The sequence below is a fragment of the Vicia villosa genome, linkage group LG7 (assembly GCF_029867415.1).
Source record: "Vicia villosa cultivar HV-30 ecotype Madison, WI linkage group LG7, Vvil1.0, whole genome shotgun sequence".
NCBI lineage: Eukaryota > Viridiplantae > Streptophyta > Magnoliopsida > Fabales > Fabaceae > Vicia > Vicia villosa.
The window spans coordinates 79601761-79618267 of NC_081186.1; positions in this window are offsets into that span (position 1 = coordinate 79601761).

The window sequence follows — 16507 nt, forward strand, 5'->3', positions numbered from 1 at the left end:
TTAAAAAACTTATAATATTTTAAAAAGTAGAAAAAAATTATTTTTTTAAAACTAAAACAAATAAATTGAGATGTGTTTAATTTATTTAAATTTACCAACTTAGAAGTTGAAATATTTGTTGGCACCTTGTCATCTCATCAACTCAAAGAATCGTTTGCCCACTTATTAATATAAATCTTCATAGTCAATCTTCTCCAATTAGCTTGGATCACCTTATATAAATCTAAGAAAAACTAATTAAAAAGTTAACTAATGATGATGATCAATTAATTTTTCAATTATTTTATTATTTTCAAGAGTTTTTCACTGCAGTAATGAACAATTTTCTTAGTATGTTAACAAATATATCTCAAATTTAATATTATGACTAAATTATTTTTAGTATCTTTTAAATATTGAAATTTGATTACAATATCTCTGGTGAAAATAGTGCTGCAATGAGAACACATTGAAGAAAAAAAATAGTCAAATACCGACATGGACAAATGATTATTAACGTTTGTTATGAAAACTTCACATGGGTGCTTGAGATACAGGGAGTGCATTTAATTTCATAAAAAAAGTTAAGGGGGTGCATTTAATTCAACAGTGTGTATGCATTATCTGAAAGATGAAATTAACAAGAGTCCAAGAAAGTCAAAGTCGCACTCGTGCAAATTTTCTGCAGAAAGTGTACAACTTGTATTTGAAAAGGGTCCAAGAATTTAAAACAATGGGTCCATGAATGGTACTAAACATATAGAAAACCAAAACTTTTTCATGGTGAAACTGAGTTCCCAAACATATTTTTAGAAGAACAAGTTTGGAAAAAAACATTTCATTTAAATCCAATAGTTATATAACTGTGTTTCCATTAAAGGGTTGATAGGGTTAAATATGTTTAGATTTAAATTCTAAAAGTTAAATCAAAGAGTGAGGTTGTCATGACAAATTTAAATAATCAACCGTCGAAAATATAAGTAATGTGAGACTTCAAACAAACTCCATCAAAATAAATATGAATTTCAACACTCACCCACTTATATAATGTGAGATTTTAAACAAATTCCAACACACAAATGCGAATTTCAACACTCACCCTCATGTTTAGCATGTGCATGAATCAAATGTTCACAATGCAATTCTTAACACGGCTTTGATACTATGTTTAATATATTTTGATCTCAATCCTAAAAATTAGCAAAAATCGTCTTCACATATTTATCTATATACCATCATAAAACCTAAATAATGTGGAATTTCAACAAACTCCAACAACACATAATATTCAAAGAAGATCTTCAAAATATAGAGTAAGAACAACCATAAAAATAAAATCTAACATGAAGTATTTATAAAAAGTTGATGTGTGTTTAGGAAATATCTCTTGTTAGAAAAGGTGATTGAAATTATATTTCTTCTTGATGATTAGTCTTTTGAACAGGAGTTAGCCTCTGATGCCACTTATTTGACATGTGACACACTGCATTCAAAAGGGGGTTGAATTGTGGGATTTTGAAAAACAATAGTTTAAAGCACATTCATTTTCAGAGTTGAAAAACATTTTTCGTTAAAAATGTTTGAGTAATAGCAACGAAAAAATAAATAAGAAAAAATAAAGAGAGAATGGTAAAAAGATTACACCATAAATTATAGAGGTCCAGTTTAAATGAAGTAGCATAATCCTCTCCCCAAGACTTGATCTTGAGAGTATCCAGTAATGCTTATAAATTTTTAGTAGGTTGAGCTTACCGACCCTGTTATACAAGAAAAATAAAGCTTAAGTTAATTTTTAATCAAACAACGAAGAGCGCAAAGATGTAGTTAGTCTTCCTATAAAACATAGGCCTTGAGAGAATAGTCTCCAAGATAAACCAAGAATTTATACAGACTTATCTGAACCAAATGAGGAGTTTTGAGATGGCTATCCTACAAACTGAATCGGGGTTTTGCATGGACTGACCATGATCCGAACCGTGATTTTATACAAGGTTCATCTCAAACCAAATAGGGGATGACCACAAACAAAATTGAGATCTTACACCAGACTTATCTCGAACCAAGTTGAGCTTATACATGGGTTGAGCTCACAAACCGAACCGACAACATAAACTAAACCCACAAACCAAGCTTTTAATGGATTTAGCTTTAAGCCCAAATAAACACTTCCTTAAGAATAAATTTTCAACAAAAAGAGATAAAAATCTCTTGGTGAATTTACAATTTCACCATTTCCAAAACAAAAATCCCAAATAAATATAATGACTTTCTTGAAGCGCTATGACTAAATTAAATTGAGATAAAGTAAAAAATATTTTTAGAGAGTGAGGAGTGAGATAAAGAAATAAAGTTTTAAGATGTAAAAATGTGAAGGAGGAGGCCTCTATTTATAAGCTAGAGATTGACACAAAAAAGAAAAAGATCCATGGGCAAATTTAATGTCCCATATTTAGGATGTTTTCTCTGAGAAATAGAGGCTTTAAACATATTTTAGTGTTTGTGTGATTTAGTCATATTACTTTACGAGAATGCCTTTATGTGTTTACAAAATAACAATCACTCAGATGCGACTGAGCGAGTTTTCACACTTTCTCTCTTTCACACTCTAAATCTTTAAGATTTGTCGAATAAACCAACCATATAAGTACTTTCTTGAGTATTCATTGAGATGAGGCCTGGGATATCTTCAATGTGAATACCATCATTGGGCAGTGCTTGAAGTGATCATCACACCCTAGTTTGTTTATTTTGATTCGAAGGAATGATCTTGACTAGACTATTTGGTGCATCTTTAACCCCTTGACATACTTTCTTGTATTTATGTTTTAAGGTTTATCAAAGGTTGCATCCAAGTTTTCATCAGTGAAACCAAGTTATTAGATAATTTGTCATCATCAAAAGCATATTATCAAAAGCAAATCATAATAGTTATCTTTAGCTTTGATCACCTCTTTGGATAACCTGCAAAACATGGTTCTACAATCTCCCCTTTTTTATGATGATAATGTATGTCTCCGGAAGGTAGTAAAATAAAAAAATAGATATGATTAGAGTGGTTAAACTCCCCCCCCCCCAATTGATTAGAGAGTATATTCTACTCCCGTTGAGTGTATATTTACCCCCTTGTCATGATTAAAAAGGTAAGTAAAAGATGCGTTGCAGGAATTTAATATGCCCACAAGCATTTATAAAAGGGAAAATAGAAAACTTTATTAATTCATTTTTTACTAGAATTCAAAGCACGAAAAGCGAAAAATAGTAGGAATTAAAATAATGTGAAAACAGGAAAGCAAACATGCTTAGAAACTAAGACACATAAGTGAGACTACTCTTTTCCATAAGTATCATCATTCTTTGAGATGATCTTCTTGATATCTATCACATCTTTGGCCAGATTCTAACATACCTCTATAACTTTATTGATATATATCTGTTTTTCAGATTCTTCTAGGTCCAATTCTTAATTTTTAGAGTTGTACTTCAATTCTCCATGCTTGATGTGAATCTTCATATTTCTAAGCGAGGAGTTGTAGATCCTGTTGTTGGATGACTCTATTACTTCTCCCAAAGTATCGACATTAAAGGCACCTATGATTTTAGGGATTACTACTATAAATGGAAGTCCTACTGGCTGAGTTTCTTTACAGTAGATCATATGAAGAAATATCCCTTCAACCCAGTTGGTTTGAAATGTTAAAATTAAAAGCCACAAAGGGATGATACCATCTTTTATGGCAAAGTTAAGGTTGATGTTCTGATAAGTGTATTTTAATGCACTATATTTTACTTTGTGCTAAAACTTTAATATGACTTCTCACAGTATTTTAATTGATTTTAATAAGTTTTTGAATGTTAATTTGAGTTTTGTTTATTTTCGAATAAGTACTTATTCCCCGAATAAACAATAATGTCACACTTTCTCGCTATGCATGTCATAACTTGAGCTAAAGGATTCTGTTATACGTGTTCTAATATGAGTTGAAAGATGAAAGGATAAGCTACAAGTTTTGCGTTGAAATCAGAAGAAAATTTGGAGTGCTGAAGAGTCGCATAATTTTTTTTCAATTCAGACTTAAGAAAATATTGAGATTTTGGGTCAGTTTGATTGTTTTTTCACGTCAGTTGTTATTAGGCCCGAATTCCCTAGCTCTATTTAAACTAATTAGTTTTTTTAGGATGAATTATTCATAATTCACTAAATAGAAATAGGGATTACGAATTCTATGGAGAGATAATTCCCAAAAGAGTCAATATGATGTATTTGGATTCCACTTTGAGGTTTTTATAAATTTCAGTTTTATTTGGATTTCTTTTCAATTCTGCCTATAAACTCATTTGCTTAATTTGATTTTTGCTTATAGAATACTCCCTCCGTGTCAAAATAAATGTCGTTTAAGGTTGTTACACACAGAATAAGAAAAGTAATGATTGAGTCAATAAAGATAACATTTTTATAAAATTACCCTTAATTACTATTGGTTGTTATATATTGTCCTGACTTGAAAAGAGTGTAGATAAGGGGTAAAGTTGGTAAAAGTTAGTTAATGTTGCATTGGGAAAGTAAAGAGACTATAATTTTGAGACACCTTTTTATGGCTAAAGAGACACTTATTTTGGGACAGAGGGAGTATATTTTATTAAATTCGATTATTTGTATGATCTTTAACTATAATCGGGTTAGCGTAGCTTTTTCGTTCTCGCGTTTGATTAAGTCACGCTTGCTTAATTCCAATTTCTTAACTCGGAAATTAGGAACATACATCATATAATATCAATTGCGTTTGTTAGTGGGTATTGTAATCGAATAGGATCAAATCCGCTTAGGGAATTGGAATTATAAGAGTCGATGATAAGTCAGAAATCGATACAGTAGATTAACTTATTTATCAATTTTGCTTTTACCTTAATCACCTTCAATTTAAGTTCTGAACCTTAACCCCCTCTTTCAATCAGTTGGTCAAAATATTCGAGAGTCCTTGCATTACGACTTGAGTGTCGCTTCCATATACTACATTTTATATCGTTTGTGACCCGTGTGCGACAATTGATCATGTTCCTTGGGAGAATAATTATTTTTAGGAGGTAATGGATAACACGAACTCTTGGTTTCAAAAGTAATTCCTTAATAAGAAGTTTTCTTTTCTCCATAAGATTCATAGCAGGGAGGATTAAAGCAATGGAGCACTTGAAATTCTTAGACCCTAACGATGCTTCATACGTGTTCGATGTCTCTTGGAAGGGTAGTTTAAACGTCCTACCAAAATAATCTATGTGGATAACTATTTTGGATCCTCTCACGCTTGATCTCAAGGATATTTCAACAATTGATAAATTTGAGTAAATTCTTTCATAAGATTTGAAAAAATTTGACCAGGTACCTTAATGAATAATTCTCTTAGTTATGCTTGACGTGTGTGGATATATGGTGTGTAGCTCCTCATGAAGCTCTCTTCCATGAAGAAGGGTTGAATCACTTTTCAGTTGACCATCAGCTTCCTTTCTAGAGTTCTCTTTATTAAACCAGTGGTAAAAACATTTATTGCGGAGGTATCTCCATACTTGTGGCTTTTTGATGAGGCCATGGTGATACTTATGGCGAGAGAGAAAGAACTCACGATAAAATAAGAACATATAAGAAAATATGAGATGCAAGAAAACGAAAAAAGGTTACCTATTTATAGCACAGTTTCTGAGGAATTTGAGCATGTAAACCTTGGACAAACTTAATGGAGATTGCGCATACTCAAAATATTTCAAAAAGTGCTCCCTCAATCAATTTGGCTTAGGCTTCAATCGATTGGGTGATCAAATCTCTAGAGATCTTGGGCAATTTTCATCAATGTGTGAATTTGGTTAACTTGAAGAAGAAATTTCAATCAGATTAGATTTGAAAGTAAACGCGCCATGGTGATATACTCAATTGTCTTAAAGCTCCAATTGATTGGACTTTTGCAGATTTGGCCTTCTTGATTCCTTTTGGGCCTTGTACTGGGTTTGGCATTGGTTCTCTCAGTTTTTACATCTCTGGCCATCTTATTTTCACCTCTTTCGATAAAACACTATAGAACTGATCTATTGAATTAGCAAAAATATTTTAATTGATGAGTAAAAAATTAATTGTACTATTTTAAAGGATCTATCGGATTTTTTCGATCATTCAACTTTAAAATAGTGTTCTACCTTAATTATCAAGAAATCTTGATAGAGTTTTTCCTTTTCGAGGGAATGCCAACATAATGTGACATGTCCTTCTCTACGGATTGTTGGATACGAGAGTTGTTTAAACAACAATACAGATAATACTCAACCTACTAAGAGTTTAGGAAATCATCATAGATCTGAGATGTTGAGAACATCTTTAACAAGAGACGCGTTTTGATCACGATCGGTTATATACACCATCAGGGATAATTCTTGGATTAAAGACTTTTAAAATCAAACCCTACTATATACTTGAGAGTATACTCATTGCATTTCACAACATCACTTAATATGCGCTAAGGCTTCATAAAAGCTACAAAATATCCTTATAAAAAGTACTAAGGTTTCACCTTTGGTATCCAATTTTTCTTGGATCTTGGTGCATTAATGATTCTATAGAGTCTAGGGTTATTACCTTTAGAAATTTTTAATTTATCAAAATAAAAGGGCTCTAAGTGGCCTGATATATTACAATGCAAGCATTTATGAACAGGTTGATTCATTTTTTTCCTAATTACTTCTTTACTATATGCTATATCGGATTTAAACCGTAATCCAATTTTATTTAATGAAGGCATTTGACTTGATAGAATCAAGTCAAGTTTTTTTTCCCCTTGGTAAATTTACTTAGAGTTTCATACAATTTTGCTACTTCCTTTTTCATCGAGACACAAGTCTCACATATTCCAGCAAATTCATTGAACTTATGTGTTTATTTTGACGTTGATTGGATTGGTGACTCCACGGATCGTAAGTCTACCATAAGTTTTTATATCTTTCTTGGAAACTCTTTTATTTCTTAGAAAAGTAATAAACATGATATTGTATCTCACTTTTCTACATAAGTTGAGTATCATGTTATGGCATCCACCACTACTCAAATAATTTGGTTGCATTGATTACTTTTTAACATATGCGTCTCTCTTTCTAAACCAACTCCAATATATAGTGATAACAATATTGCCATTCAAAAATTTTCACAACTTAGTATTTTATAAACACACAACGCACATTGAGATTGATTGTCACTTCACTAGTCACCATCTTTTGCATAAGACAATTACTTCATTGTTTGTCTCCTCCTCTTTACAAGAAGCATTCCTATAAGTATTTTCATATATTGATTAACAAACGTTCGATATTTCCTATTAATGAAACGTGAATTTGAGAGGTGTTCAATAATATTATTATATCATTATATATTTTTTATATTTTAGTAAGTGTGGTGTGGTTTAGGTGTAGAAAATTGACATAATCGTCCTGTTTAAAGTCACCCCACAAAAGCCTGTAAAAAAAAATGGAATAGATTGGGCGAAATAGATAGGAAGGGTCAGAAAACATTGGCATATAAATATATGGAGTATGGAGAGAGAGAGAGAGAGAGAGAGAGAGAGAGAGAGAGAGAGAGAGAGAGAGAGAGAGAGAGAGAGAGAGAGAGAGAGAGAGAGAGAGAGAGAGAGCTGCGGATCATGTCATCCATATAGTCTAAAAGAGACAAAAAGTCATGTTTGCTTCGTTTAAATCCACTTCTAATAAAGTATGTCATGTGCAAAAGTTAGATTTAAAAAGGAATTATCGATATAATTGTGTTTAATTTCATGTTAGAAAATCAACTAATGGTAGAAAACTACCTCGTTGCAATAAAACATTAAAAAAAATCAATTATTTGAAAATTTTAACTTTCTAAATTTCTCAATGCAAATTTGATCAAATTGATGGTCATTCAAATATACCTTAAATCAAACAGAAAACCAAATCCTCAAGTAAAAATTACTCCCATCATAGGCACGAGATTGATTTCATTTGAAGTATAATGCAAGTATTGTTTGTTGATGAAAAATTAGACAAGTCTTGCAGTGATATTTCCCATCACGAACGTGGGAAGCCCTTTAATTTTGCCTAGGCATGATCGACCCATCCATGATCAAAATACATATAAATGAATGAATGAACAATTTGTTTTGTTTCACATGCATGCATGCATGATGCACATGACCTTTTATATGTATACATATCCTACCTAATTAAAGCTCACAATATTGGTGCTAGCTACTAACATGATCACGCTTGATATATCTTGTTATGTCATTGTAGGGTCACTCACACCCTTTACTTAATAGAACCAATGAGACATACTCCCTCCGGCCTGAATTATAAGCAAATATTCTCTTTTTAGGTTCATTGAGTAATGAATGTATCTGGTCTACATAAAAGACCAGATACATTCATTATTCAATGAACCTAAAAAGAGAATATTTGCTTATAATTATGGCCAGAGGGAGTATTTTGTATGGACCCCGAGTCCTATGTACGGTCACATCCACATGTTCATGTGTTTTATATATGTGGGAATCAACTAATTCTGTCGCACAGTTGCTGATGTTAAAGATTGATTATTACAAGGTTTGGATTCCCAAGTTTCTGAAATGTAAAAGGTTGTTGGTAAAGCGTGTGTGTGTGTGTGTGATGTTTGCGTGATATTGAGTGGATCAAAGGTGGTGGCAAGTTTGAGAGAAGTGAAAGAGTTGCGTGATGGAAAACACTGACTACTACTCTTGATTGGTTTTGTTATTGGATGATAGTGCTTCACATTTTTTTGCTAATTGTTTTGATTCATGCCAATCATCTTCCTTGGTTCTTATGGGGAATGGAAAATAATTACAAATTTAAAATGGTGATCATCGATTACATTGGATTCTCTCATTCTTATTTCTTACTAGTAGTAATTTCTTACAATATAGAGTAGTTAAATTTAAAAATATGTCAAAACAATTAAGGCAAAACGACCTTATTAATGAATGAGTTTTTCATTTAGAATAGAAATAAATTGAGTCAAGTTAGATTTTATAAAATTTTAGTATGATTTGATAAAAAAAATTCAGAGTTTAGATTGGACAATAATATGTAATATGTTTATTTTTAAATTTTTGTTTAATATGCTTATTTACATAAAAAAAATTACTTTTTAAACATATTGAATAACAAATATATTTGGACAATATAGAGATCAGATGAATAAATTAATTTTTATAAATGAGACTAGAGAGAGTATTTTTGTAAATCTGAATTATTAGATTACTTAAAAACATATTTTATTTATAATTAAGTCAAGTAATTATATTTAAATAAATTAATAATTTAAAACATATAGATTAATAATTTTTTTGATTTGATTTATTAGATTTTACATGATAAAATAAATTTTGTGATTTAATAAATTAATAATTTAAAACATATAGATTATCACTTCACAGCCATTGTTGTGGCTGAATTAGTTTTTAATTAATTTGGATTATGATGGCAATTTTTTTAGCCCAAACAACCTTTTTGGACAAATGTGATATGTAGTCTAGAATAGAATTTGTGTGAGGCTAAAAAATTGGAATGAGTGAAAGAATGAAAGAAGGGTAAATGAGAGTGTAAAACATTAGAGACTAATTGGCAAAAAAAGTTATTAATTAAGGTTATAAGTCAAATTTAGAACTATACATTTAAAGGTGTTTTAACATCTATTTTGCTCCGTTAACATCTATTTCGGGCCGGAGCATCCCTTTTGCTCCCGTTAATTCCATTATCTATTTAAAAAAACATCTAATTAGTTGCTTCTTAAGAAGACCACTCACATAAAATTATTTAATGAGAGTAATTAAGCATTTATAGGTGTTTATATTAAATTAATTTTAAAGCTAATTATAATTTTGATTTTTTATATTTTTTTATTTTAATAATAGAATTTAATGAAGATTCACTCATCCAATAGAAACAGATCAATCTGTCATGTTATATTATGATTTGGCAGAATGCATTTTTTAATTTGAAAAATTAAATAAAAAGTATTTTACCTCAAATTAATCAATTGATAAATTAGGTGGGTCATTGCATCATTCTGTCTTCCTCACTTTGCATGCTTCTCTCTTTTTTTATTTAACCTTATAATGTCACCCTCTCCTTTAATTTGTCACGAGAAATGATATAGATGCGATTTGATTTGAAAGAAATGATATAATACTAAAAATATTTGTATGTTTTTTATCTAATTTTGTTACTAATTTGACTAAGGTTCTGTCTAACATCAATGCTTAACCATCATCATCAAGGACTAGTAACTTAATAACATTATTTTCATGCAGAACACATATGCAGATTGAAACTACTTTTTCATCCTATGTAATAATTTAATTTTTAAAACTTTAAAATATCATCATATAAAAATATATATTATAAAATAATTTTAAATATTCAAAAACATTTGAATAAGATCGTAAGAGATCTCTTTTAATATAATCAAATGTATGGATTCAACCTCAACTCTCAACACGCAGTAGAAGAGTTTTTTTTCATTATGATCCTTTGAATTCGAAAGATTAATCTCTGCTCGTTACCTCGTAACGAGCAGATGAAACCATATAACTCTTTGAGTTCTATACCTTATAGAATTGATTTGCACAAGAGCCAAATGAGTGAAATGACAGAACCAAACAATGAAAAAACCTAACATCCTAAAACAGAATTACTCTATGATGCAAGATTCTTAAATTCCACTGAGGAAATGGCACTCTCTTTTTAAACAAAAAACAAGAAACTTAGTAAAGGACAAAAAAGCTTTATCTGTCCACAGTATAAGTAAAAAAAATTAAAGCCATTCATAAAAATTAATGTAGAAATTTTATTGAACAGGAACAGGAACACTCTTGGTCCCCTACATTTCAGAATCTCCTATGCATTGGGTATTTCTAGCCTACAAAGGAAAAATCAAATACTCTTTTTCACCACCAATTTTTCCTAATAAATTTTTTTATACTTTTTTCACTTTGGTAAAACTTTATGCACATTAAATTTGATCCTCTGTAAAATCTTTTCCCATATCATGACAAACTTTCCTCTCAATTCACAGTTACTTCCCACTAACATAATTTCCCTTTCCTTTCCTATTTATTTCTATTTTTTTAATACTTTTTTGCTTTTTAAGTAAATTTGACTCAGAGCACAGAAGTTCATGCATTTAATACTACTACTAACTAATTTAATATTTTTTAATAATATTCACAATTTTTTAATCATTTAATTGAATACAGTATATTATTATAATATTTATGTAAAAAAATGAATTAATTAATAAAAAAATTATTATAGTATTTTTTTTTGGTGGCTGGGATTTTTGCTGTATACAGTAAAAATTTAATTATGTTGCATGATTTTTTTTTATTTTAGGAGAATTATTTATGCAGCATGCCATGAATTATTATTATTATTATTCCTCTCTTTTCCCTACCAAATTTTATTTTTGGTGACTTTTCCCCACCAAAATGAACAAAGTATCAGTGTAAGATTTTGCTGCATTCAATTTTCGTCTCTCCCTTTCATTACTGACGTTAGCATTGGGAACCCACCTCACTAAAATTATAGTTTTTGTTAGCCCACATTAATATACAAATTTAACATAGAAATTATTAAGTTGAAGAAGCAAAATAATGTAACTGATTTATTTTGCTTCTTCATAAATCATAAGGTGATAAAGTTTGTATGATTATCCAATTCTTTATAATTTTATATCATATTAAAACATCATTAGGACTATTTACCATAGATATTATGAGACACATTGATGTAGAAATGAGACATAATATATAATAAATAAATAATTAATATTCTTCTAAATAATTAAAAGTAATATTCATTTATCATAAATTATTTTTTGAAAACTTGTCAATTTTTTAGATAGAGGCAGTAGGCCTCATTTGTTACATGTCAGTAGCTTGGTGTAGAAATCAAGTGTGACTTGTTGAGTTTCACATATAGATTAAAAATGAGCAAAATATTAAATTTGTAGATGTTTGATATTTCTAATGACTAGAGATTTTAAGTGGATGTTGATATATTTGTTTTTGACACAAGAGCATTTGATTTGTGATTATTTTTCGACTTCTTTGAATTCTACTACAAATGATATTAGAATTTGAGTTCGACTAAGATTATGTGTTAGATTGTACGGAGTATTATATAATGTGAGAGACTCATATTTGATAAAAAAAATTGTTAGATTAAAGTGCAAGTAAAATTGAATCGTATTTCAACTATGAGTAAAGTATTAAATTTATAAGAGATTGTGATTTATATATCTAATACCAAAATTTTAGAAAAACATCTGAAATCACTCTCTCTTATACTCTTGATTATGGCTTGTTTAGACTCCTAAATAAAATTTATTGAGGTCAAGTATAACTATGATCAAATAAAATATTAAATTTATTAAAGAGGAAGTCCATCTATTTAGTATCTTAAGATTTTGGATAGTTATATGGTGTCTCTTGTTGGTTTATAGTTTTTGAACATTTTAAGTATTATTACTCCTTCCTTCTCCAATCTTTCCAACAAATTCTTATTCGACTTGATAGAATAGATAATTGCATCTTAAGTTAAAAATTCTATTAGTATGAATTACTCTCTCAGTTTTATAATGACTTGTCATTTTAGGAAAAAGTAAATATTTATTTTAAATGAATGACATTTTCACTTTTCAATGTAAAAATATTACTATTTTTTTAATTATGTTCTTTAATTATTATTTTATACACTACTTTTAACAAAATAATAAGGTTAGTTTAGTAGAAATACAATGTCTTATGATAATATTATTGTATTTTTTTAATCTGTATGTAAAAATTTTAAAATCATTTTGAAACGGAGAAAATATATAATATATGATTTGAGTTCAAATCTAAAATTCAATTAGTTAATATATTATTCCTCTTTCTTCATAGAAAGAAATGATTTTATATAATTGCAAAATGTGTATTTTCTCTAATCTAATTTGATTTTAAAATGGACACACAAAATCCACAAAAATGTATTACACTTTTTAGTTTTTATATAATTTACATAAATTGAATAAAATGAAAATGTAAATGAGAAATAGAGATATAATGTATAAATTAGTATATTTTTAAATAACATATTTATTAATAATAATAATAATAATAAATTAAAATTAACAATTTTAATGTAAAATACAATGTCATTTAATTTTTGTATGTAGTTTTTACATGCAGACAAGATAAAAAGATGGAGTAAAAAATAATAAAAATAAAGCAAGTAGTAGAATATAAAATAAAAATGGTGGGCCTTTCAATGCAAAGGGAGAACCAGGTGACACACACTGCCACACACACATGACACACCCATCTGTTACCCTTTTTTTTTCCTTCCAATCAAATCCTTTATAAATACTCCTTCTCACCCCTTCTCTCTTTATTCACTTTCTCACTAATTTCACTGCCCACACTTTCTTTTCTCTCTCTCCTTTTCCCCTTCACCACCAAATCAAAAACAAACACCAATTTCCTTCTTCTTCATCAATGGAAACTCCACAGTCTCAACCACAACCTCAACCTCCTCTCTACTTCGATGAAAAATGGAAGCTCTCAAAGAAAGAAGGATCAACCAGAAGCCGATCTTCCTCAACATCTTTCATCAAGAACACTTCAACTCAAAGAAAGTGCGCTTTTGCCAGGAAATGCGCCCGCCTTGTCAAAGAACAACGAGCACGTTTCTACATCATGAGACGTTGTGTCACCATGCTTATTTGCTGGCGTGATTACAGCGATTCATAAACAAGAAAAACAAAAACAAATGGGTTTGCTTGTTTATTAGAAATAAACAAACTAAGAGCTTCAAAATGAAATGTTCTCTCTTACTGTTTAGATCCTTTCCGGTCTTATCAGCGAAATTGTATTATAAGAAGTACAAGGATACTCTAACCCATTACAACGGCGTTGTCAGAGAGAGACCGCTACCGAATTTCTAAGAAAGATTTTAGATCTTTTGGTGATTCTGTTATGAATCTTCTTCATACATGTATATAAAATATTAGGTATTAGAAGTTTTCAATTTATATGTTTAATTTCTATGTAACCTTTTTCTTTGGGTATTTGGAAATAGAAGGAATTTTGTTAGAACTGAGAAATTGACATGGTTTAAGGTTTTGAATTTTTTGTGATTGTTGATGTTGTTGTTGTTTGTTTGTTGCTAACTTTGGGATTGAGGAAGTGATTTTTTGAGATCTAGAAAAAATTTCTGAGATTCCATTCAAAGTTCTGCAGCTGAGATGATGAGGTAAGGTAGACTCTGTTCTGTACTACTGTGTGTGTAGATCTAAATGGGCTTAGGATGACGCAAACATTGCTGTTTATTTATTATTTGTTTTTCTCGAATTGTTATTTTAATCAAGATAATTAAATACTATGATGGGAAGTTGTGAACTAATTTTGTTTTTATATTGTTTATTGATTTTTATAACATGTGTAAGAGTGATGTGTGGGATTAAATAATTATGTTTTTAGTTGTCCCATTAAATCTGCTTATGTAGTAGTAAGTAATTATGGAAGGACATGCAATTGCAAAGATGGGAATTAGAATCACTTGTTGAGCATAAGCAGTTAGTTGTGTCTGAACTCATTTGTGCAGACTGAACCCTTAGTAGTGCTAAATTTTTTTAGGAAGTGTTTTATTTTCTATTAGTATTGTACTCGGATTCTCCTTAATCCGAGTGGTTAATCTCAGCGATTGTAAGCAATATTCGATTTAAAGTAAAAAAAATTTTTTTTTTGAAATTGCATAACAAAAACTTCATAAATTTGTATTTTATTTTTGAAATTGCATAGCAAGAATTTTATTAATGCGACTCTTTTGCATAAGTGATTCTAAATCGATATTGTTAAATTGAACACGTTTGTAAAATAGGAACAAATTTGTTAAATTATATATTGAAATTAGGATTCTTACTACTGTAAGAAATTAACGTTGTTAGTTTAGAAGTAAGGTATTGTATCTCGCTTTGTTTTAGGCACGGCTCTTTATACATTTTTTTAATTTAATAATGCTAATTAGCAATGTGAATTACTAAAATGTCCTGTACTTGCTAGTTTGAGTTAATTCCTTGACCATTTATGGACCACTTTGACCCTATTATCTTTTACAAGGGCATTTTTGGTGTTTCATCCTTCAATTCATTGTCATTTTCGTTTTGTTTTAAGGTACATGTTTGAAAAACATCCAAACCACTAAAGAAAATTGTGATCGATTGTAAGTTTTGTATTAAAGCTTATAAGTGTGGTTCGGTTTTGGTTCTATTGAATTTCAAAAATAAAATAAAATTAAAAATTAAAATGTAAGAGGAAAATATAATTTTGTCTTAATCGTTCATACATTATCATAAAAAAAATTATAATTGTTAAAATAAGTTTATAATTTGATACATGTATTTTATAATTTTATCTTAAGTTTAAAAAATGATATACATGAAATTGCATTCGTAAATAAATATTATACAAAAAATACGATGAAATATATTTTGTCAAAATAGTATTTATAAATAAATAATATTGTTTTTTTACGATATATGAATTAAAATAAATATCATACAAAGAATATAATAAAATATACACATAATACTAGTTGATTTCTCTAAAAAAAAAATAAAAAAGAATATATTAGTTAGTAAGATTTTGTATGCAATTTAGTTTGGTTCGGTTTGCAAAAATACAAGCTGGAAACGCAACTGAACTGCAGGGTTCTGTTAGAAAATAGCTCAAACACATCCGAACCAAATGTGTTATTTTGAGGTTTCGATTTGATTCAATTCGATTTTGCGAATTTCTATTGGGCCTGTTCGGTTTTGAACATCCCTCCTAACACATAACTATTGTAATACTAGTTTCACATTGTAATAATAATAAAAAAATAGCCACTCTTTAAACAAATATAGAAAAAGATTTAATTTACAACTATTAGGATGACAAAACGGGCCTGTCTCGTAGGGCATGTCCGTTTTGCCCGCACTTTAGTGGAAGAAGGACTAAGGATTTAGACCCTCGTCCTCTAATGTGTCCACCTTGTCCCGTTTTTTATGCGGACTTTTGCGGCCACATGTATTTACATGAAAATTTGTATTCTTAAGCCTATAAAGAGCTAGACTCGCTCCGCCCCTCCCTCACTTTTAGCGCAGGACGGATTAAGGTTTTAAACTCTCATCCACAAATATGCTCGCTCCGCCACGTCCCATTTTTTCCAGGATTTTGCGGGTCAGGCCTTAACAAGGCGCGCTTTTCATTTGTCACCCCTCTTATTAATTCATTTATTAATGTGTATACTTTCACTTATAATCACATGATGGTTATATATAACATTAGTTGAGCTTACAAATACTAAGAAGGTACACCGATCTTTCCAACTCAATTACTTGTATATTAAATAACTTAACTAACATTATCTAGATTAGAATTACACTTCAACATACACATTCTCTTAATTCAACATCATTACACTGATT